General features: G+C 43.5%; 1 protein-coding gene across 16 annotated transcripts in view; it reads right to left on the bottom strand.

Moving 5' to 3' along the window:
* KIAA1217 (KIAA1217 ortholog) overlaps window positions 1-25,760 on the bottom strand; it is a 1,295,419-nt gene that overhangs the window by 257,200 nt on the left and 1,012,459 nt on the right. Inside the window, exon 1 of one of the 16 annotated variants that reach the window (XM_033931375.1) lies at window positions 22,269-22,589. The exons of the other annotated variants lie outside the window; for them this stretch is intronic. The gene's annotated coding sequence lies outside the window, so the exon portion shown is untranslated. Of the gene's footprint in view, window positions 1-22,268; window positions 22,590-25,760 lie in introns of those variants that run through there. 16 annotated transcript variants of the gene reach the window in all.

Genomic DNA, 25,760 nt, shown 5'->3' with positions numbered 1-25,760 from the left:
TTTTGTTGTCTGGTCATTATTCAAATCTTGTTGGTCCCAGGCTCTGGTTGTCCTCTGCTAACTCACTTGCCAGGTTCTCCTTCTTTCTCGGTGCTAACCATCCATTTTCCATCTCTGTCTTCCACTTCCGTTTCCCTTCCCTCCCCCGGAATTCTGGCATCTTCCCTTATTCCATCTCCATCCACGCAGCTGCAGCAATGGTCCCCATCATCCCCAGATCCACCATCTCTCCTTTTCTCAACTACCCTTTCAACCAGCATCTCTCCCTCCTTTGCCAGTGTAACATTTCTCCTTCCCTCCTTTCTGCCTCCCCATCCATCTCGCCCTCTCTATTACATTACATTACATTACATTAGAGATTTCTATTCCGCAATTACCTTGCGGTTCAAGGCAGATTACAAAAGATATAAAAATGGGGGTTACGAAGGATATAAAAATGGGGGTTACCAAAGATATAAAGAATGGGGGTTACAATGGAAGAATTATAGTCATTTCTAGCGTTGTACAGAGTCCAATATTTTCTGCTTCCTGCACGCTTTCTCTCTCTGTCCTTGCCTCTCCCCTCAAATGGCAACCCTCCTTCCCACCCCCAATCCAACATGCTCTCTCCCCATTCACCATCTCACCCTCCCCTCCAGTGTGTAACACCTTTCCTTTCCCTCCCTTTCTGCCAGGTTCAGCAGCACCTTTTTATCCTTCCTTTTACCTCCCCTTGTCCAGCAGTACCCCTTTCCCCTTCCCTCCCTCCGTGTACTTCTAGACAAGGGCCCCTTCCCCCAAAGGCCTGGCCTGCCCCCTTCTTTGAAGGTCTTCCAGCTTTCCCCGGGCCTCTCACTCTTACCACAGCCTGCAGAGAGGATCACTGGTGCTCTACTTGATCCTTGTAGGCTGCCACAGTCCTCAGAAGCACGTTCCCTCTGACGCGGTCCTGCCCCTCCTCCGACGTGAGAGGCAAGATCACGTCAAGAGGGAATGTGCTTGAGGACTATGGCAACCTACAAGGATCGCGTAGAGCATCGGCGATCCTCTCTGCAGGCTGCGGTAATAGTGGGAGGCCCGGGGGAAGCTGGAGGATGCAGGAAAGAGCGCCAAAGCAGCCAAAGCATGGAACAAGGTAGAACCAGCATTTTTGCAGCTCTTCCCAAATGACTCTCCCCCCTCGCCCCCTAAAACAGGAGCGGCAGGCCAGCAAGAGGTAGCGCTGCCGCTCCTGCTTTAGGAAGGCACGGGGAGGAGGGTCAGTCACCAAATCAGCCAGGCTGATTTTTTAAAAAATCACTTCAAATCGATTCAGCCGAAGTGAATTGGTGAATCAATTTGAATCAGAAAACGGCAGCATTAGTGGGCAGATTTAAATTCTTAGTTTCCTCCCTCACCACATTGTTCATCCGTTTCCCCAACCTTTTTTATTTTTATTGTAATGCCTGATTCCCTCTTTCCGCATGTTCTCAATTGTTTCCCTTTACATTTTGTCTTTTTTCTTTTCTTACCCTATTTAATTTGTTGTTTGGTTTTTTTCCAGTTTTTTTTATTTTTTTATTATAAACAGCTTAGATTTGCCTTCTGGCTTTATATTTGAGGTATATTAAATAAATTGAACCTGAACTTGAACTATTGCTAAGGAAGTCAGGGGGAATAGGGGGTGGGTGCTGTTAGTCTTCATTAAGGGGATAAAGCAATACAGAAAGCATGCTGTGGCTGGTCTTTTTTTAATATCATTTCTTATATCACCCTGTTTCCACCTGATTGAGTCACCACTCATCAAAAAACAAAAGGAATTGACCCCGAAATATCCACAAAGAAGAAAATCCAGAGAAAACCAAAAAAACTCTGTGGAGTGACGATGTTCCTAAATGGACTTTATTTGAAAGTGTCAAAGTTCCAAAGGTACACTGAAATCATCCACATAAAATAATTCCATCCACATAAAAATAAAAATAAATCATCCACATAAGAGCCTTAAAGGACCTAGTCCGCTAGGGACACAGGACCCAACACGGTCCGCATTTTGACAAAAAGTCTTTTTCAGGGGTCCCTGGGGGGTCATATAAAGGTGAGTATGTGGGAAACAATTGTGTGGTGAGCCAGAAGTGAGACACTGCTTGCATTTGCAATGGGCCCTTTCCACGTACAAATTTCCACGTACTCACCTTTATAGGACCCCCAGGGACCCCTGAAGAAGACTTTTTGTCAAAATGCGGACCGTGTTGGGTCCTGTGTCCCTAGCGGACTAGGTCCTTTAAGGCTTTTATGTGCATGAATTTATTTTTATGTGGATGATTTCAGTGTACCTTTGGAACTTTGACACTTTCAAATAAAGTCCATTTAGGAACATCGTCACTCCACAGAGTTTTTTTGTTTTCTCTGAATCACAACTCATGCACTGACAAGAAGGGTGAAATTTTGCAATGAACTACAGTTTGCTGCCACATTTTTAATGCAGCCGCAGTAGATTGCATGCTCATCACTTGCAGCATCGATAAACTTTAGGGGTCTTTTTACTAAGGTGCGCTAACCGTTTTAGTCCATGCTAAACGCTAACGTGCCCATATTCTATGGACGCGTTAGCATTTAGCGCACGATAATCTTTAGTGCGCGCTAAATCGGCTAGCGCGTCCTAGACCCCTTTAGTAATTTCATCTAAAAAGCCAAATTTAGATTCCTTCAAAAACAGCCCCCCCCCCCCCGAATTCACAATAACTGGCACTGCTCTCCTCCCCCTCAAGTGCTCAAGGCTCTGCATCACCCAAACGCCATAATCATGAAAATAGGTAAGAATAGCGATCTGGTGATCTTGGCAGGATTGGGGGGGGAGGGAGAAATGAAAGAGAACAATGCTGGTTACCAATGGTAAGCAGGGGGAGGAAATACATTTTTGCCTCCATTAATAGCCCGCCCTAGACTTAAGAAAACCCACTGTTTCCAATGATAGCCCCGGTGATAATTAGAGAGAATACGCTATGCTATTCTTTTAAATGCCATACCTAGCACACAAAAATGCTTCCCACTGAGTTTCAATATAGATTCAGAAGTTTTGCCTTTTTGGGTGGACCATTTTTTTTTTTTTTAAAGTGATACAGTACTTTCAATTAGAAGGTTTTTTTTTCTAGTTATTTAAAATACTGATCAGTGAATGACTGTGAAAAACTGGCACTAAGCTAGTCTGCATAATATATCCAGGTTATGAATATTCATATGAGAATCGCATGTAAGAATCATTCCAAGAGAGATTATATGAGATCTACAGCACTTCCAGGCGTTGCTGGCTCTCTAGCCAGTTTTACCATCAGTTTGCTTTTTTTTTCCCAAAACAAAGAGAAAAAGCAAAAACTTTTGTAAATCTGAAAACAATGGAAGCAGGGATATCTATTAAAAGACTACAGACCTGTGTTTAATACAGACATGCCTACACAGTTTCCGCTACACATTCTTTCATGCATTACTCAACAATAAGCTAAGCTGGTTCAACATCCAAAAAGAAGGAATGCATTCTTAAAGAACCTTTTTACTAAAAGCTCAACACCTGCTAACAGAATTAGCATAGAAACACATACACATGATGACAGATAAAGGCCAAATGGCCCATCCACAGTATCCATTATCTCCTCCTCTCCCTAAGAGGTCCCACTTGCCTCTCCCACGTTTTCTTGAATTCAGACACAGTCTTTCTCTCTCCCTCTTCTACCAGGAGACTATTCCACCAATCTATCACCCTTTCTGTAAAAAAGTTTTTCTTTAGATTTCTTCCTATGCCCTCTCATTCCAGATTTTCCTTTCAAATGAGAGAGACATGCACATTTATGTCATGTAAGTATTTAAATGTCTCTATTTAAATATCTCCCCTCTCCCTCCTTTCCTCCATACACCTTATGACAAAGACCACCAATAACTTTAGAAGCGTTCCTCTGGACCAGGGATGTCAAAGTCCCTCCTCGAGGGCCGCAAGTTTTCAGGATTTCCCCAATGAATATGCATGAGATCTATTAACATAGAAAGAAAGCAGTGCATGCAAACAGATCTCTTGCATATTCATTGGGGAAAATCCTGAAAACCCAACAGGATTGCGGCCATCGAGGAGGGACTTTGACACCCCTGCTCTGGACTGACTATATCCTATTTATATCTTTTTGAAAGTGCAGTCTCCAGAATTATACATAATATTCTAAATGAGGTCTCACCAGAGTCTCATACAGGGGCATCAATACCATCTTTTTTTCTATTGATTAAATCTTTCACTATGCACCCTAGCATCCTTCTAGTCATTGTCACATTTTCAACCTGCTTATCCACCTTAAGATCATCACATATTATCACACCTAAGTTCTGCTCTTTTGTGCACAAAAGTTCTTCACCCCCTAAACTGTACTTTTCCCTCGGGGTTTTGAAGTCCAAATGTATGACCTTGCATTTCATAGCATTAAATCTTAGCAGCCAAATTTCAGACCATTCTTCAAGGTTTGCTAGGTTCTTCCTCAGGTTATTCACACTATCAGGGGTGTCAACTATTGCAGATTTTGGTACCATCCGCAAAGAGGCAAATCTTACCTGACAGCCCTTAAGCAATATCGCTTACAAAAAATATTAAAAACAACAGGCCCAAGAACTGAACCTTGAGGCACACCACTGATAACATCCCTTTACTCAGAGCGATTTCCATTTATCACTACCCTCTGTCACCTTCCACTCAATCAGTTCCTGTCCTAGTCCATCACTTTGAGATCCATACAGAGGGCACTCACAGGCAGATTCTGTATAGGATGCCAGTCTCAGCAACTGCTTAAGAAGCAGCTGAGAATCGCACACCGACATCCTAAACAGAATCACGTCTGCCCTAACGGACCCCCATAATTCTCAAACCAATGCCTGCCTGATCAGGGATCCCTTGGCATCAGCTGATTGCAGCAAGGGAATCCCTGATCAACTGAGCTGGCAGGTCTCCATCCTGCTGGAACCCCCTATCCCTCCCCAATCGGAGTCTTAAGTCATGCTCATTGCATCCCAGGATGCACCGGGAAGGGGACAGCCTACTATTTTGAAGAGGCTGGCCTGCCAGTCAGAGGGTGTAAGCATCCCTCTGGCTGGACTTTCTCCTACAAAGGTACTAGGTGTGTGTGGGGGGGAGGAGGGGGTGTCGGGGGACTTTGGGGTGCGGTCTTGGGGGTCTAGAAGCTTGGAGAAGTGTTTGGAGGGGCTGGAGGGGTCATAGAAACATAGAAATAGATGGCAGATAAGGGCCACGGCCCATCAAGTCTGCCCACTCCAGTGACCCTCCCTAACTATCTTTGCGGATAGATCCCACGTCTATCCCATCTGACCTTAAAATCTGGCACACTACTGGCCTCAATAACCTGAAGTGGAAGACTATTCCAGCGATCAACCACCCTTTCAGTGAAGAAGAACTTCCTAGTGTCACTGTGCAGTTTCCCGCCCCTGATTTTCCACGAATGCCCCCTTGTTGCCGCGGGACCCTTGAAGAAGAAGATGTCTTCTTCCACCTCGATGCGGCCCGTGAGATACTTGAATGTCTCGATCATATCTCCCCTCTCTCTCTACGTTCCTCGAGTGAGTAGAGCTGCAATTTCTCTAACCGCTCCTCGTACGGGAGCTCCTTGAGTCCTGAGACCATCCTGGTGGCCATTCTCTGGACCGATTCCAGTCTCAGCAGATTGGGGGTTTCTGGTAGAAGGGAGTGGGATTTCATGGTGGAGGGTGTTCAGGCATTCTGGCAGGAGGGAATGGGCATCCCTCCTTCTGGGGGACTTCACAAGAGAGGAGGCCAGGGGTTCCAGTAGGAGGACGTGGGCACCCCACCTGCCGGGGGACTTCACAGGGGGATTCGGGGGTTCCAGTAGGAGAGAGTGGGCATCCCTCCTGCCAGAGGACTTTACAGGTGGGGGTGGGGGTCCCCTGCCGCAGCTACTCAGCTGATTGCAGCAGGGGTATTTTCCTCTGATCAGCTGAGCTGGCAGTGCTCCGTTAGCTCAGTTGATCAGATTCCCTTGCCGTGATCAGTTCAGCCAGCTGCGTCTAGTTTAGTTTTTAAATGCTGCTCTACATTTCAGGCGTCTGTCACAGCCCTTGGGAGACGCCTAGAGCAGTTTATGCTTGCTCAAGGCATCTTCTGAGCAAAACTATGCCCAGCCTTAGGTGAGCTTAAGTGTTCCTAAGCATCTCCCTGCACCCGCTACAAATGCCTCGGGGGTTTTTTTTTTTTTTTTTTAATAAACTTGCATCCCGATTGGCTTGCAGACAGCAAAAAGACGCCTACTGCTGGCTACAATCATGACACCCGTTTATAGAATCAGCCCCTTAGTTTATTTATTAGACACCTGTGTGGGATACTGTCAAAGGCTTTGCTAAAATCTAAATATACCATATCTAGTGCACTCCCTCTATCCAATTCTCTGGTCACCGAGTCAAAGAAATTGATCAGATTTGTCTGGCAAAACCTACCTCTAGTGAATCCATGTTGCCTCAGATCTTGTAATCCACTGGATTCCAGAAATGCCATTATTCTCTGCTAAATGCTAAGAAGTAAAGAATGGATATCTTAGTATTTAGCAGGTACTAATTCTGTTAGCACACACTAAGCTTTAGTAAATGAACCCCTTCATTTCCAACAGTTTACTATAAATAAGTAAACAAGTAACTTACTGTAGAGATAGTTGAAACAAGAGTGCTGCACTGACTGATTCAATACAAGAAGCATGAGTCTTTAGTAGCTGAACGCTGATCGACTGACTGGCTAACAGACTGAAGGAGTGAATTGAATCACTAAAGGCACAGATGCTGAATTAACTGATAAAAAAAGAGGATGCATATTTCAGAGGTGGAGAAGGAAAGGCATGCTTTCTAAGCTGAGTGCAAAGGAATATCTGCAGAGAATAGGGTTACTAGAAATGATCAACAGGATCAAAGGTTGTACCTTGGGTTGGGGCATGAAGCTATGCAAGTCTCAAGGAGACTGGGGAACACAAGCATGTTTTTAGCCCTAACCTAGGGCTCCTTTTACGAAGGCATGTTAGGGCCTTAACGCATAGAATAGTGAGCGCTAAAATGCCCTGCGCGCTAGCCGCTACCACCTCCTCTTGTGCGGGCAGTAGTTTTTTGGCTATCACGCGCTAATCCGGTGCGTGCGTTAAACATGCTGGTGCACCTTCGTAAAAGGAGCTCTTAGTCTTGCCCAACACATGTCCCTTTGTCACATGCATGTATTTATGAGTTTTGTGCATGTGATAAAACATCTAAATACTGGTTTAGGCCTGTCCAAATCATGAGCAGTGCTTCTAAAAGAGCCATCATTACCAGAAGGTGAATTTGTTGTTCATAGGTACCTGATACAGAGGGTCTTTTACTAGAATATAAAGCACGCGTTAGCATTTAGCGCTTGCTAAATCGGCTAGTCCGCCTTAGTAAAAGACCCCCAAAAGGAGAAAGACATTTTCTTAGAATATTAATAAATCCTAAACCACCACTGGAATGACTTTGCATTTACAGGTCTAAGCATTTGCCATCAAAGCTCTCACTTTCTCTGGTTCAGAGCAAAGGTCCTTGGAAGTCAGTAATAATATTTCCTTGAAACATAGCTTTGCTGATTTTTTAAAGTCTAATCCAGGGATCTCAAAGTCCCTCCTTGAGGGGCGCAATACAATCGGGTTTTCAGGATTTCCCCAATGAATATGCATTAAAAGCAGTGCATGCACATAGATCTCATGCATATTCATTGGGGAAATCCTGAAAACCCGACTGGATTGCGGCCCTCAAGGAGGGACTTTGAGACCCCTGGTTGATCTGTCTAGATTTTTTCTAACAGTTTCTGGAGATGTGTGTCATGATCTGCTGTTTCACTCCTGATGCCTCCACATTCATAGAATAGAATGCAATCTGCTATGACACCAGTTCTTTTGAGCTTTATCAGTGTCTGGTGAGGCTGATACTTGGCGGGAAGCGTCACTCAGAATTAAACCTGCTACAGATATCTATATCGTTCTGCTGGTGTCCAAAACATGCCAAGGTAACACTTTTCTTCATCTAATTGTAAGTTTTATGTTGAATTGCACTTGCTGTTCACCACCTTGGGTGAATCTCTTCATAAAGAAGGTTAATAAATCCCAATAAATAAAAAAATAATTAATTTTGCTGTTAACCATCTTTAACATCCATGTCTGAAAATACTTCATTTAGCAAAGTCTGGCAGCGTTCCATTGTAGGCTTAAATGTACAGCACTGCATACACCTTTCAGTGCTATAGAAATGATAAATAGAAGTAGTATTTATTTATTTAATTTTCAATACCATTCTCCAAATGGAGCTGAGAACGGTTTACATGAATTTATTCAGGTACTCAAGCATTTTTCCCTATCTGTCCCAGTGGGCTCACAATCTATCTAATGTACCTGGGGCAATGGGGGGATTAAATGACTTGCCAAGGGTCACATGGAGCAGCATGGGTTTGAACCCACAACTAGAGAATGACACGGTGGCTGTAACCCGCCAAAATGGTGGTGGGGGGGAAAACAGTGTTCACCGCGGCTATGGGGACAAGGCCATTCACAGCCACATTGAGCGGTGAATGGCCTTGTCTCCGCAATTAAGGTAGGGAACATGTGCAGTCACCGATCACGCTCCCTCCCTCCTTACTGATAGCTGCCATTTCCGCCCAAGCATATTCCTCCCTCCCTCCTTACTGATCTCTGCCGCCCGATTGCCGCCGCTGCCTGCCCATCTCCCTCCCTGCCCCTTACCTCTGCGGCAGGCAATTTCTCTAAATTTGCTTCCTACAAGCTGCCGGAGCGTTTAAATTGCGTGTGGCTGCCGTAAAGGTCATCTCTGACACAACCTGAAGTTGCATCAGAGACGACCTTTCCTGCAGCCACTGGCGATTTCAACGCTCCGGCTGCTCGTAGGAAGCAAATTTAGAAATTGCCTGCCGTGAAGGTAAGGAGCAGGGAGGGAGAAAGGGAGGAAAGGTGGGGTGGAGGAGGAACAGACGCTGAAGGGAACTGGGGAAGGTGGGGTGGAGGAAGAACAGACACTGAAGGGAACTGGGGAAGGTGGGGTGGAGAGGAACAGACGCTGAAGGGAACTGGGGAAGATGGGGTGGAGAGGAACGGACGCTGAAGGGAACTGGGGAAGATGGGGTGGAGAGGAACAGACGCTGAAGGGAACTGGGGAAGGTGGGGTGGGGAGGAACAGACGCTGAAGGGAACTGGGGAAGGTGAGCTGGTGAGGTGGAGAGGAACAGACGCTGAAGGGAACTGGGGAAGGTGGGGTAGAGAGGAACAGATGCTGAAGGGAACTGGGGAAGATGGGGTGGAGAGGAACAGACGCTGAAAGTAACTGGGGAAGGTGGGGTGGAGAGGAACAGATGCTGAACGGAAATGGGGAAGAGAAAGATTCCAGACTATGGGGGGAGCGGAGGGAAGAAGATGGGTGCCAGACCAATTGGGGCGGGAGAGTGGAGGGAGAGATGGACGGGAGAGGCACAGTAACAGAGCATGTGGAAGAGACAGAGAAGGCAGACAGTGGATGGAAGGAAATGAATGAGGAGAAGATGAGGAAAGCAGAAACCAGACAACAAAGGTAGAAAAAAAAATTATATTTATTTATTTTTTTCCTTTAAGATAAAGTAGTATATTAATTGTGTTGATAAAAATTTATAAATAAAGCCCTGCCAGCTGAACATCTCTTTCTTTAATTCAGCAGCCAGAACTTTGATTTATAAGGAAGGAACTTCGGCTTCCTGGACCACGGAGAGACACTTCAGGGATTGCAGGGACCAGATGGGATTCACCTAACCAGAAGAGGGAAGAACGTCCTGGGATGACGCCTGGCTCACCTGCCCTGGAAGGCTTTAAACTAAGTGAGCCAGGGGAGGGGACCCACTCTCACCAATAGGGTAAGTAACTTCATTTTAGAACCTGAGGTAAGTAATCGCGCGAATACTAAAGGGGAAAGAAGCAATACCAAAGGAAACAAAGGCATGTTCGAGGAAGACAAATTATCTCGTGTCAATACAGAGAGAGGCGGAGTAAGAGACAGAGACTTAGTATCTGAGGTAAGTAATCAAGTCGGTAAATTGGGGGGCAGTGGGAGTGACAGAGACTTCATCTTGGAGTCAGAGGTAAGGAATCACGTGGACACTGAAGGAGACAAAGGCAATAGAAAGGACAACAAAGGCAAGATTGAAGGGGACAAACTATCTCAGACAGAGATCACTCCATGCAACAGAAAAAATGGACAGCCATGTATGCTAATGCCCGTAGCTTGGGCAACAAAATACTGGAACTGGAAACGGAAATGAGAAACGCTGACCTTGATGTAGTGGCGATATCAGAAACATGGTTCTCAGAGTCCCATGGTTGAGATATGGTCATACCGGGCTATAACTTACTCCGTTGCGACAGAGAAGGCAAATCAGGAGGAGGGGTAGCTCTGTACATTAGAGAAGACATCAAAGTTACTAAAATTACAGACATCAAGTATACAGGAGAATCCCTCTGGGTAAACCTTGCCAGGGGCAATAACAAATGCCTGTATCTTGGTGTTGTATACAGACCACCAAGACAAAAGGAGGATGCAGACGACGAACTAATAGAAGACATTGAGACCATCACACTGCGTGGAGATACAGTGCTGATAGGAGACTTCAATAGGCCCGATGTGGACTGGAACAAACCCTCTGCTACAACCAGCGGAAGCAAGAGGATACTAGCCTCCATGCGAGGAGCATGCCTCAAGCAGTTGATATTAGAACCCACTAGGGATCAGGCAATCCTGGACCTGTTACTCACCAATGGAGACAGTGTCACAGAGGTATCGGTGGGAGAAACCTTGGCCTCCAGCGACCACAACATGGTGTGGCTCTACCTCAAGAAAGGAACCACTAAGTCAAACACATCGACTAAGGTCTTAAATTTTAAAGGTACTAACTTTCAGGGCATTGGGGAGTATGTCTACGAAGTGCTGCAAAATCAAAGCATGATGGTCAATGTAGAGGAACTATGGTTGGCTCTGAAATCTACACTGCAAAAAGCAATCAACATATACATAAAAACCGTGAGTAAGCGACGCAGAAAAAATAGACCACAGTGGGTCTCCGCGGAGATCTCAGAACCAGTAAAGCAAAAGAAAAGAGCTTTACTTATCTACAAGCAAGCACAACGACCGGAAGCTAAAGAAACCTATCTGGCAAAATCTAGAAAAGTTAAAACGACAGTCAGAGAGGACAAACTCCGGATGGAAGAAAACATAGCTAGACAGGTAAAGAAAGGGGAGAAATCCTTCTTCAAATATGTTAGCGACAGGAAAAAGAACACAAGCGGTATTGGGCGCCTAAAGAAACCTGCGGCAACTTTACAGACTCGGACGCGGACAAAGCAGAACTACTCAATAACTACTTCTGCTAAGTCTTCACCTGCGAAGCGCCAGGATCCGGTCCTTAGCTACAGACAAAAGGGAGCTCGGAGGACCCATTCCGGGACATGGAATTTACCACGAGCGACGCCTACAATGAGCTATCAAAACTAAAAGTCAATAAAGCTATGGGCCCGGATAATCTGCACCCCAGAGTACTTCGAGAATTGAGAGATGTCCTGGCAGAACTGTTAGCCGAGCTCTTCAATCTTTCCCTAAGCAAGGGAAAAGTGCCCTTGGACTGGAAAACTGCCAACGTTATCCCGCTTCACAAAAAGAGATGCAGGTCAGAGGCTGAAAATTATAGACCGGTGAGTCTCACATCAATAGTGAGTAAACTCATGGAAACGTTAATTAAAAACGTATTGGACACGATTCTGGATAATGAAAGATTAAGGGATCCCCACCAGCATGGCTTTACGAAGGGAAGGTCTTGTCAATCCAATTTGATAAGATTCTTTGACTGGATAACAAAAAAACTGGATGGGGCGAATCCCTAGATATTGTATATTTAGACTTCAGCAAGGCTTTTGATAGTGTCCCACACCGTAGATTATTGAGCAAAATGAACACGCTTGGGCTTGGAGAAACACTGACAGTATGGGTAAAAGACTGTCTTAGCGGCAGACTTCAAAGGATAATGGTAAACGGTATTCCCTCAAAAACATCGAGAGTGACCAGTGGAGTGCCACAGGGCTCGGTCTTGGGCCCGATACTGTTTAATATCTTTGTAAGGGATCTGACTCAGGGACTTCGTGGCAAAATTACATTATTTGCCGATGACGCTAAACTATGCAATGTTGTGGGCAGGGCAACGGAACCTGACAGCGCTACCAGGCCCAACACTATGGAGCAGGACCTACTTCTGCTGGAACAATGGTCCAGTACTTGGCAACTAAACTTTAATGCCAAAAAATGTAAAGTAATGCATCTTGGAAACAGTAATCCATGCAGAACATACACCTTGAACAGTGAAAGCTTAACAAGAACTACTGCAGAAAGGGACTTAGGAGTACTCATCTGGGACGATATGAAAGCTGCAAATCAAGTGGAGAAAGCTTCAGCAAAAGCTAGACAAATGCTGGGTTGCATCAGAAGGAGCTTTATCAGCCGAAAGCCTGAAGTCGTACTGTCATTGTACAGATCCATGGTAAGACCTCACCTGGAGTACTGTGTCCAGTTCTGGAGGCCACATTATCAAAAAGATGTGAAGAGAATGGAGTCGATCCAGAGAATGGCCACTAGGATGGTCTCGGGACTCAGGGATCTCACTTATGAGGAACGTCTGATCAAACTGCGCTTGTATTCTCTCAAAGAGCGCAGAGAAAGGGGGGACATGATAGAAACATTCAAATACATCACGGGACACATCGAAGTGGAGGAAGAAATCTTTTTTCTCAAAGGTCCCACTGCGACAAGAGGGCATCCGCTAAAGCTTAAAGGGGGAAGATTTCACGGTGACACCAGGAAATACTTCTTCACCGAAAGGGTGATTGATCGATGGAATGGTCTTCCATGTCAAGTAGTCAAGGCCAGTAACGTTCTCGACTTCAAGAGACGTTGGGACAAACAAGTGGGGTTACTACAGAGTTATGCTTAAAAGATGGATTCTCATGGGAGAGGGGATTTTAGAGTGGGCAAATTTGCTGAGGGAGGGTTCTTGAGTGGGCAGAGTTGTTGGGCCACCGACCTTTTTCTGCCATCATACTCTATGTTTCTATGTTTCTAAATATTGCAGTATGGATGCTACGGGGACAGTGGCCGCGGGGACGGGGCGGGAACAGTTGGTTGCAGGGACGGGGCCATGTCATTCTCTACCCACAACCTCAGGGTGCTGAGGCTGTAGCTTTAACCACTGCACCACTGTAGCAGTAGTAATAGAGGCATCTGGCAATGAGTCTCAACCAGTGCCTCATTGAAATATAAGTTTAAATAATTTTTATTAGTGAACAAGCAACAAACAATCATGGGTATGACTATTTGTAGCTTTACTGGTTTATCTTGGCCACTGAGCTGCAAAAGCAAATCAATTGTTCTTTCTCATTAATTTGGAGAGAAGAAAAAGAGGCAGTTGAGCTGCAATTATTCAGGGGTAGAACAAAGAGCAGACCAAAGAAGAATATGGAGCAAAAAGAAATTTAATGTAACATGTGCCTGATGTGGCCACGTTTCGCCTGAGGGCTGAGTCAAAAGCAGAAATAGAGAGGAAAAACAGACAGCAAGCTTCTCTCTAGTGTAACAGCTCACGAAACAATCCAGAGTATACTACTGCTGCAGAATTTTTGTACCAATGAGAAGTATATTTGTGTTTAAACATGCTGGATTGTTTGGTAAGCTGTTACACTAGAGAGAAACTTGCTGTCTGTTTTTCCTCTCTAGTTATGCCTCAGGCGAAACGTGGCCACATCAGGTACACGTTATATTACATTTCTTTCTGCTCCATATACTCCTTTGGTCTGCTCTTTGTTCTACCTCTCTCCCATTAATTTTACAGTCTTTGCTATTTCGTATTTCAGTGCTTCTGGGCCCCAGCATGGCAGATGCTACACAGGCCGAGTAGATTGGTCTAGTATCAGGGGTAGGGACCTCTGGTCCTCGAGAGCCGTATTCCAGTCAGGTTTTCAGGATTTCCCCAATGAATATGCATGAGATTTATCTGCATGCACTGCTTTCAATGCATATTCATTGGGGAAATCCTGAAAACCTGACTGGAATACGGCTCTCGAGGACCGGAGTTCCCTACCCTTGGTCTAGTTGAAGGTATAATGCGTCCAAGAGACTTTTTTAGGATTTTTGCTGTTACAGTATATACTCAAATATAAATCCGAGCATAAACTGGGGAGAGGGGTATATTCTGTCTAGACTTACTCTTCTGTATCTCTATGTTCTTCCCTCCTCCCCAGACCAACAACACTCTTCTTGCCCCTGTCCTTTTCTCCTCCCCTGGGTTCCCCCCCCCCCCCGACATTGACAGCAGCACAGCAGCCAAGATTTACTGCTTCCGTCCGCCTTGCAGCAACCAACATTTCTTTCTAAAACCGCCAAAGTAAGCAACATTCTCCCCCCTCTCTGATAATCAGCTCTTCGCTTACTGGCATTTGCTGGGGTACTTCGACGCTAACACCAGCACAGCAGTCAACATTCTCTACCTCCAACCCCCTCGCAGCAAGCAACATTTCTTTCCCCGACTCCGATGCCACTGCCACAGCAATCAACATTTCCCCCTCTCCCAATCATCCGATAATCAGCACCTCACTTACCAGCATTTGCTTCCCCTGCACACGCTGAAAAAGTTACGCGCTGGCTGGATCAGAGCGGGGCCTTGTGCATCTACGCATACTCAAAGGCTTGCTAGCTCTTGCCCTCTCTTGAGAGTCTCAGAGAGGGCAGAAGCCAACGGACCTAAGAGCATGCATAGATGCACAAGGGCCCACTCCGATCTAGCCAGCGTGTAACTTTTTCAGGCATGTGCCGGGGAAGGGAAAGTTGCACATCTTCAGCCGACGGAGAATGAAGAAGTCCATCAGCACTTAAGATTTCTGAAAGTGTGGGAGGCCCAAAACAGAGAGGTATCAGAGCTGCAGGGAGAGCATCAGCAGAGCGCCACCATCTCAGGCACCTACTGTTGTAAAGAATAAAGTGGTATGGGTGCCTCACCGACCTGCCTCTTAATCAGCCCATCTGAAAATTAAAGCTGCATTCCAAAATTTATATCACAAAGTTTTCGCCATTTCATATGAATGGTAGATGCAGGACCCTAAAAGGGAGCAGAAGTAGGTCAACAATAAAGACAGGAACTTGGAACTGATTTTTAGCATTAGAAACCTAATTTAGGATCCTAAATCTAGGTACAGTATAATCTCGCTATAACGGACTCACTCATAACGGAACCTCGCCTGTAGCGGACGAGGTCCGCTGGTCCCGGCCATGCGCCATTATAAACATGCAGAAAATCATCGCATATAGTGGACTCACATATAACGGACTTTCGGATATAACGGACAACTAATTTGGTCCCCAGAGCCACTTTTAGCTGTAGTTTTCTTCAGCTATAATGGACATACAGGCTCTGCCTACAAGGCACATGGCGTGCCGGTGATATAGTATCAAAATGCAGCCCAGAAGAAAATGACAGAGTATTTTTCTTTCCAGGACAGTACGACATAATGCTTTAGAACATCTTTTAGTGTTCTGGTTTTGCAATCATTTCGTGCTATACCAATGTTTTGCTGAGTTTTGTTCTTGATGTTACTGATATGGTTGTGCAGTGACTGTTGTTCATTGATTGAACGTTGTTTCAAGTTCACCTAAATAAAGTTTTAAAAAAATGCAACTCTGGCTATAACAGACTCTGCATATAACGGACCGTTTTTCCAGGTCCCTTAAAGTCCGTTATAATGAGATTATACTGTAGAATGGCAGATCAACTTTTAAGACCCTAAATTTAGCTAAATTTTCAATTAAAAATAGCCACTTAGTAAAGATTCCTAAATAAGAATTAGCTTTCCCTGAACACCAGCCTCCTAATGCAATCAGTAGAATTTGATGGAGTTCTATCTACATTTCACCCTTTATTTCACTTGTATATGTGGGGTCATCTGTGATGATTATCATCGTAAGTCTAAATTAACAACTTCACCGCTCTACAACTGCATAAAAATAACAAATCATCAGAGTTTATACTGTCCATGCATGTTCAGCACTGCTATTCAAAGAAGCAATGGTGCCGGATATACGTATTTAGTAATGAACAGCGCTAGTTCTATATTTCAATGCTGATTTATTTATTAAAAAATTTATTATCCACAACCTCCTAGAATTCTGCACGGGATACAATAAAACATACATAATAAAATCAAAACATGCAATCGGAGATTCATAAACTCAAAAAATAACTTTCAAGGAAATGCTTGCTTAAACAAAATTGTTTTCACGTGTTTCCTACACTGGAACACACTTGAAGACCCCTTAACCTCAAACTGGCAAAGCATTCCACATGGAAGCACCCTGTATCGAAATCATGGAGCGCCAAAAAGTCAAATGAGTCATAGATTTAAAAGACGGAATTTCAAGCAACATTTGACTCTCAGAACGCAAAGATCATGTTGGATTGTATGTAAGGAATAAAGAGCTTAACACACCAGGACCACCATCTCTTAACACCCTGAAGAACAAACAAGCTACTTTAAATTCAATGTGGGATGAAATAGGTAGCCAATGAAAATCCCGCAAATTTGGATGCATGCATGATCTGTGCCTCAGCATTCTGTGCTAGTTGTAATGTCAGAGAAACTAAAACAAATCTCTATAAACCTGGAAGATGTAATGAGGCAAATGGGGCAATATGACAAATTGAAGAGTAGCAAATCACCTGTACCAGATGATATATACATCTCAAAGTACTGACAGAATTGAAAAATGAACTTGCAGAGCTATTATTAGTAATATGTCATTCATCTTTAAAATCCAGAATGATACCAGAAGATTGGAGTGTGCCCAATGTAATGCCAGTTTTTTAAAAGGGTTCTAGAAGTGAGCCAGGAAATTATAGACTTCTGAGCCTGACATCAGTGATTTTCAAAATGGTAGAGACTATTATAAAGAAGAAAATCACAGAGCATATACATAAACATAGATTAATGAGACAAATTCAACATGGATTTAGTCAAGGGAAATCTTGCCTCACCAATCTACTACATTTGTTTGAAGGGGTGAATAAACACATAGATAAAGGTGAGCTGGTCAATACTGTTTATCTGGATTTTCAAAAGGCATTTAACAAAGTACCTCAAGAAAGATTCCTGAGGAAATTAGATAGTCATGTGATAGGAGGAAATGTTCTATTATGGATTAAGAACTGGTTAAAAGATAGAAAACAGAGTGTAAGGTTAGTCAGAATCCTCCCCTCCATTACCATGTGCAACATTTCTTTCTCCCCATGCACCATCTATCCCTACCTTTCACCCTATGTCCAACATTTCTCTCTCGCTTATCCATGCATGTCTGCCTCCCCTCTACCATATGCATGATTTCTCCCTCACCCCTTTCTATCTCTTTGTTTGCTCCTGGCAAAATTCTGTGCAAAAAAAATTCAAAATTCTGTACACAAAATTAGCAAATTCTGCAAGTTTATTTGTCAAAATTTAAACAATATTTTTTGCTAATTATAAACAGATAAAATAAAATATTTTTCTTCTACCTTTATTGTCTGGATGTTTTATTTTTCCATCATGTTGATTCCAGTTTCTTTTTTTTCCTAAAGCAGCAGCAGCAGCAACCTGCCCACCAAGGCTTCCCTGTGCTGCATCATCAGTGATTTCATCAGTGACGTGGCAGAGGGAAGGCCCCAGTAGGCAGGTCAGGAGCAGCCTGTTCACCTTTGCTGCTGCTGCTGCTGCTGCTGCTGGAGACTCAGGATTCATTGAATCGGCAAGTTCGATTTTTTAAGGAAACAAATTGATTCACCAAAGTGAATCGGTGAATCGGGCAGCAGAAACATGACATGTTATCTCTTCCATATTTAATCTGGATCCATAATAAATGAGAAGTTTAACTCAGAACTAATGGAGCTCACTTTTCAGGACACACCTACAAGTGAATCAAAAACAGTCAGGATCCTCTGGGACTACCAGATTAATTCTAAAGATTTTATCTGGACAGGTCTGTAAAGAGTAATATTAACAGGTGGGACACAAAGTCATGCTCTCATAAATCATATTATTCTCAGAAAGTAAGCCAAATGGATTATTTAAATAATTTGTTTCTATTAATCTTGAGAAATAAAGCACAGGTCTCAAAGAACTGGCTGAATTATTTAACCTGGTGTTCAAGGCAAAGGGGAGACAGAAGACAGGAGGAAGATCATGGTATACCTTATACAAATTTGAACAAAACTGATCAAGTATTTGGAGTGTTTGTTAGACTGACTGTATAGAGGGGAGAGTATGCCTTAGTGGTTAAAGCTAAAGCCTCAGCACCCTGAGGTTGTGGGTTCAAACGCACGCTGCTCCTTGTGACCCTGGGCAAGTGCATTAGATAGATTGTGAGCCTGCCGGGACGGACAGGGAAAAATGCTTGAGTACCTGAATAAATTCATGTAAACCATTCTGAGCTCCCCTGGGAGAACTGTATAGGAAAATTGAATGAAGAAATAAATAAATGTACTGTATATTGGCACTGCTATTTGAAAGGAAAAGAAGGAAGTCTTTTAAAAATGTTCTATTGATATACACAATACAAGAGGCAGAGCTCTCAAGGGAACTTTCCTACAACTCGACAGCATCATTATTCACCACATATGAAGAAAAAAAGCCATCAAGGAATATCATCTAGAAAAAAAAAAAAGAGTATGACACACTATCAACATCAACTGCTTGTCAACAGAGGCATAACGTGACCACTACCTACAATGAGTACTTGTGCCATGCAAGTCCAATAAAATAGCAACCTGCAATTTACAGAATGACCCCCCCCTTTACTTGTCTGGTCTCAGGTGTGTTCACAAGTATTGCAAATGGGCTCTTTTCCCATCTGCCAGGAAAGAAAGCATCAACTATCAGAGTCCTTCTCAAGCCCACTTTAAATCTTAGCCCGCTCCTTTGTTTTGAGCGCCTTTTTTTTCTGTTTTTGAAACTCTTTTGAAGACTTTGGTATATTTATGGCAGCTTTACCAGCATCATATTTATCACAAGTTATGCCTTTTCAGTCAGTCACTCTATTGAAAATCTGAATTCACACACAGACCCCCCTAAATTCCATATATACCCCCCTCTTTTACTAAGGTGCGCTAACCGATTAGCATGTGCTAATCAAATTAGTGCGTGCTAAACGCTAACACGTCCATACGCTAACATGCACGCGTTAGCGTTTAGCGCGCGCTAAATCGATTAGTGTGCGCTAATCGGTTAGCGTGCTTTAGTAAAAGAGGGCCATAGTGCTTTAAGTTGTATGCAAAGGGGGCATGGCCAGGGGTGGATCGTGGGTATTCCTGAAATTTATGCACACTGTTACAGAATAAGCCTGGATTTGTGCACAACTTAGGTGCATATATTTAGGCCTGGTTTGACTTGGCCTAAGTGAGTGTTCCTACAAGTTATGCCATGCAATGGCACTTAATGCAATTCTATAAGGTGCATTTACCTTTTATAGAATCTCATTAAAAGCCATTCTAGTTGGCACCAATTTTTTGGGTGCCATGTACTCTGTAGAATATGGCCCAGAATGCATAACTTCTCAGGAGCCTCCCTAAAGCCTCTCTCTCTCTCTCAAGCTGTAAGCGTATAGTATAAAAGCCAGTGCATTTCATGCTCCTTCCATTGGGCTCTGCTTTTCTTGCTTTTCTAAAATATCATCCTGCCCCCTCCCCCCGGGACACATCAGAGCTTCTTCCATTGGCCGTATGTGGCTAAAATCTGGAAAGAGTGATGGTTCTTCTTTAGCAAGAGACTCTTCCAAACCTCAGTCAAATCCATCCAGAAAAAAATGGGCCCAGCGATGAGTACAGACTGTTCACAATTTTATATAGCATTTTAACAAAACATTCAAAAACGTTTACAATAAAAAAAAGAAACAAAACTCCACACGATGAGCCATTGACAGACAGAGGATGATTTCTATGAACTCCTAAAAAGGTGGCAGGAGGGAATTTTTTATATATATAATTTTTAAACAGTAAATACTTCCTAGGGCAAGGGTCGCTTGCTATCTGCCAACTAAGAGTAGATGTCCCATCATCGCTCTGTCCCTGAAGGTGCAATGAAAACCCCAATGCTATAGTTGGAAAAATACTACAGCCTATTTACTTGCTACAAAACAGAGACTTGCAAAGTAAAATTAGAGACTGCTTTTTGGCAACAAAAGAAGAGTCCCCTTCACAATAACTGCTTTAATATGACTTATACGAGACAATAGAAAGAGCACCAGAATTACACATAGACAACTTCCAGCTCTCCCCCAAGAAGAAATGAACATTCAGAGTTAAAATCTGGGCCTGGGAACTTATTCAGCTGTTGGCCCAAAGTTTTGGAACCTCAAATATGAATTTCAAAATTATAGCTCAGTTCTGAAATAGCATGTTTGTATGTACTTCATGCAGGCTGAGGAGTAAATTACATGATTTGCTTGCCAGTAATTGCAGTTATGCATTTGGAGTCCTTAGTCTTCAGAGTGACCCCGATTAGAGGGTCCAACTTGCCGCAATGATCTGGACTCCTAAACTCAACATGAATTAGCCCTCCCAGGACCTAGTAAAGGGGGCTTCTCGAGCACCCACTGAGCTGGCACTGAAGCTGAAACATTTTCTCTCAAATTTCCAGCCTGAATCTTCCAGTCTGAAATATCTAGCAAGTTAATTTTGGTTCTACGAAGAGAGTTTATTTTGTTTAAATTTCCACATGGCTGCTAAGCAGTATATTTTTAGACAGCATTGTACACAAGGCATAAGCACGAGAACTATGCAGAGTCTAAGGCAGTGATTCCCAAAACTTTCCTGGGGGAACCCAGCCAGTCAGGTTTTCAGGATATCCACAGTGAATATTCATGAGATTGAGTTGCATATACTGCTTCCTTTGGTATGCAAATCTCTCATGCATATTCATTGTGGATATCCTGAAAACCTGACTGGTTGGAAAAATTCCCCCAGGATAGGTTTGGTAATGGGAACCTCTGGTCTAGGGCCCCTGTCAAGCCAGAGCAGTTCATAGCCTATTTCACCTCCCTCCAGTCCACACACTAATGACATCCTTTGTTACAGCCCCGAATTAAAAAAAAAAAAAATTCTGCTGTTGTTGAACCTCTCTGATGTATGCTTCAAAATATAATAATTCAATCTTCAGACATATACACACACACACATGCATATATATGTCTGTATTTCTAAAGTCTGAAGACTGGATTAAATGGCAGTCCTCTCTTTCACACACACACACTGGTTTTGAAAAACATGGTTGAGTGATAGGTCTGGCACTTGTTTTTATGCTGTTGCCTGATATGCTTTCCATTTGAACCCTCTGGCGCCTGCTAGCAGTCAGCAGTTACACAGAGGTCTCAGGAGCTTTCAGGAGGGCTTTGGTCCCAAGGGTAAGATTGAACTCAAGAGTTAGCCTTTCTTCTAGAAGGGCAGATCTTTAACTCTGCACTAGATCAGCTGTTGCATTTTGCTTTTTATTCAGCAGCTGCCCCTGCTGCTTTTAAAAAGTGAAACAGGCAGGAGAGCACCTTCTTTTGATTAAATGCAAAATGAAAAGAAAACATGACCTTCGGTTTCACTTGGAGGAAAGAAAAAAAAAAAAAAAGCCCATGAAAGCTTGTGCATGTGAAGTGACTGCCTCAAAATATGTTTTCTATTACAGTAATATGGACTGTATTATGGCGTGAATTCCATTACCTGCAAGAGATATTTCCTTAGTTTAAATCACAACACTGGAGTCCATTCCCACCTCTACCCAGCTGTGCCGGCTAACCATAACCTCAGTAGATAAATGAAGAGGCATTGGAGGACTGTTCCCCCCCCCCCCATTGCTCCCCTCCTCTGCATTCCATTTCTTCAAGTCATACATGAAAAGAGATCTCTGCAGCACAGCAAAGTCACCTCCAATAAAATAAATCCCAGTAAATAACCCATAGAACTGAGCTGCTGATTCACTTCTAGGTTTTAAACAGCTGATGTCAACCACCAGTGGTTAAAAGAGAGAGAAAACCCTGCCTTTCCCGTGGCAAGCTTAGGAAGTTACACGATCCTGTGACTGGCGAGCTGGTACATAAAAAAAAATGTTGTCGATGATTCTTTAAAAATCTGCCTGTCACCTCCGTCTGATCTCGAAAACCCCTCAGGTTCGCCTGAACCTAGCGCTTACCTTACATCGTCTGGTAAAGAGCCTTTTATTTTGAAAAAAAGTGATTTAGAGCGTGGCCGGCTCGAGCGTATCCCGCGCTCTTTCCCATCCAGCGCCTGAAGTTCCAGCGCGCGGCTCTTTGTTCGGCTCTCAAGGAAGGGCTGACTTGAAAAGAATCCGTGGCGTCGGCTAGCAACGCATCCTCCCCTCTGCGTCCAGCAACTCACTACATCAAAAGTTCAATCGGAGGAGGAAGGCATTTCCCTGTGCCGGAAATCAGCCTAAAAGAAAACCCAACGCTGAGCTAATGAGAAATGCGTCTCGCATGTGTTCGGTTTGGCAGACGCTGGAAAGCCCAAGCGAGGAAACACGTGATGTTTATAAATACTGTACAGCTCGTGTTCCTGTAACCTCTCAATGACAACCCCCTCCCCCCCCAAAAAAAAAAAAAGAATAAAATAAAATCCCCCAAATCTGAAAGCAGGACTGGTTGTATTTATATATATATATATATATATATATAGCTTTAAGAAATCCTACGCTCAGTATTTTTCTTTCCTAGCAATATAAAAGTGTACAGCAGGCAGCGATCGTTTACTCCTTGTGTTTTTATGTATTTTCGTGGAGCTTATCAGGCAACTTGCCAACTTTAACAGGTATATTTTCTCTTCAAATTAAAGAGCACAATTTCTACTAATAGTTCCCGGCTCTCCGCTAAAAATAACCACCTAAGGGAAGGTAATATTAGCCAGACTTTTGCTGTTGCACCCATTTCAAAACTCATATCTGGAGCAAAAACATTTGAGCATACTTAGAACACGATTCGGTAAATCTGTCCCACCGCTGTTTGCGCGGCATGGGATAAAAAGCATAAGCCAAATTTTAAAGTCCTCGAGACTTCAAAAATCTTTTACAGAATAGCACTACTGAATTGAATTCTTCAGAGAATCCCGGGGAGGGGTAAAAAGCGGACCTCACGGATCTAAAATCTGAGGTCTGTGCCACTTGTAGTCTCTGGCTCTGACAGACCTCTATGACAATTTAGCTCTGACGGATCCTAATGCTTTTCCCTCCCTATGCTGAGACTAAAAGCCGGCAAAACTTTTGCCATGAGGTCTGTTCCACTTTTAGTCTCAGCATAGGGAGGGAAAAGCATTAGGATCCGTCAGAGCTAAAATGTCATAGAGGTCTGTCAGAGCCAGAGACTAAAAATGGAGGGCCTCAGATTTTTAAGGATGTGCAATTTAGATCCACGAGGTCAGATGCACTGCAGACCTTTGCACACAGTTTTTAACCCCCTCAACCCCCCCTCCCCGCTATTTGCCATCCAGTGTCATATGGCAGGGGCTCTCGGAATCAGCGCGGAGGGAGAGATCTGGAGGAAGGGACGATAGGGCTAATTAGCAAAAGCCATGGTGCACCTCCTCCCTCCTTAGCCATTAGGAAAGGCAGAGCCGGGGGCCAGGGCCGAGCGTATAGAGCAAGAGGTGGAATAAGCTAAAAGGCGGCCTTGTCAATAAACGCCAAAAGATTTTTAAGGACATGCAGTTTTAGATCCGCGAGGTCCGTAAGGTTTGCATTTTACCCCTTTCCGAGAATCCCTACCATCCAAAAATGAGAACTCTGCGTTCACTTTTTGTCTTTTGACTAGAACGATAGTACGATTTCTATCGATGGGCGCAGCAGAAGTCCAGAACCCTGAATCTCATCTTTAAAAAAAACAGACACATCTGACTTTTTAAAACATGTCTCTTTTGTCCTGTGCCTGATACTACGACATTGCGTATGTATTCAATAAAATTGGAACCATCTTCTGGAGGTTAAAACAATTAAACCCGTCTGGGTGCTGGATAGAGAAACTATTTCAGACAGATACAAGATATCTGCCATTGCCTCAACCTGTGGAGGTGGTCTTCTTGTATCATGCCTACTTACATAAGAACATAAGAATAGCCTTACTGGGTGAGCTAGCCCAATAGCCCATCTTCAGGGTAGCCAGTCCAGGTCACTAGCACATGGCAGAAATCCAAACAGTAGCAACATTCCATGCTACCGATCCAGGGCAAGCAGTGGCTTCCTCCATGTCTGTCTCAATATCTAGGAAGTTGTCCAAATCTTTCTTAAAACATTAACTGCTCTTATCACAACTTCTGGCAAATGTGTTCCAGAGCTTAACTATTCTCTGAGTGAAAAAATATTTCCCTGTAACTTCATTGAGCGTCCCCTAGTCTTTGTAATCTTTGAAAGAGTGAAAAAATCGATCCGTTTGTACCCATTCTACAATATTCATCCCACCATCATTAACCCCCTCTTCTACGAAACCGCGCAAGCGGTTTTTAACGTAGAGAGCCGCGCTGAATGGCCTGCACTGATCCCGACGCTCATTGAGTTTCTATGAGCATCGGGAGCAGCATGGGCCATTCAGCACGGCTTTCTGCACTAAAAAACACTAGCGTGGTTTCATAGAAGAGGGAATAAGGGGCACTAATGCAGCAACAATAGCCTAATACAAATACACAAAAGCATTCCACAGTAGCCTATTATTTGGAGTGGTGGAGGGGGGTGAGGATGTCGAAGCGGAGAATAGGTATAAATGCACCAAACAGCTAACATATAATATATGAAGTTAAAAAAATCGACCATATTACGCCCCTCTTAATAAAATCACATTGGCTACCAATCACTCATAGAATCACTTATAAAATGTTACTGTTTGCATTTAAAAAAAAATCAAACTCACGCATCCCAGGTTTCATTGATAGATTACTCATCCCTTACTACTCTTCAAGAACACTACAATCAGGTAATCAATTTCTCTTAAATGTTCCTTCCATACAGCATTTATTCTATGACACCACTCGGAAACAAATCTTTTCAGTTACTGCCCCTATCCTTTGGAACTCGCTTACTCTATAGTACTTAAGGGAAGAGAAACATCTTAATAAATGTAAACAAATTTTAAAACCTTCTTATATAGGGATGCATATCACCAGTGACATCACTGAGACTCCAATAAAGGACGAGCATAACTTCTCCCCCACCTCTGTGTTGTCCGTCATCATTCTTCTTTCCTATTACAACTGTAGTCCTTTCCATTTGTTCCTGTACATTTTGTAATCTTTTTGTCTTCGTTATATTTCCCCTAAAGTTTTAAATATTTTTATTCTCTAGTTTTGTACACCACTTAGACAGTTATTTTAAGCGGTATATGAAATTTTAACAAAACTTGGAAACCCTAATGTTACCACCCAACTAACTGGTTAGCACATCCATACAACACAGGAGCCCTTTGTGTCTTCTAAAGAGGAGGAGGTAAGGGTCCCCCCCTGGAAATTTTTTTTTTTTAAATGACCATGTGCTAATGTTAATATCAGCACACAGCAGTGGATGAGCTCAGGCCCACCCATTCTTGGCTCAGACCCACTCAGACTCGCTCTTCCGCCTCCAGATCTAGAATTTGATCTTCCACACATGATCCTATCCCCGATCTATCTCTCATCATCTTTGTCAACA

Source organism: Geotrypetes seraphini, chromosome 2, assembly GCF_902459505.1.
Source record: "Geotrypetes seraphini chromosome 2, aGeoSer1.1, whole genome shotgun sequence".
NCBI lineage: Eukaryota > Metazoa > Chordata > Amphibia > Gymnophiona > Dermophiidae > Geotrypetes > Geotrypetes seraphini.
The sequence above is the reverse complement of the archived record's forward strand: the minus strand, read 5'-3'. Positions and strand labels throughout refer to the sequence as shown.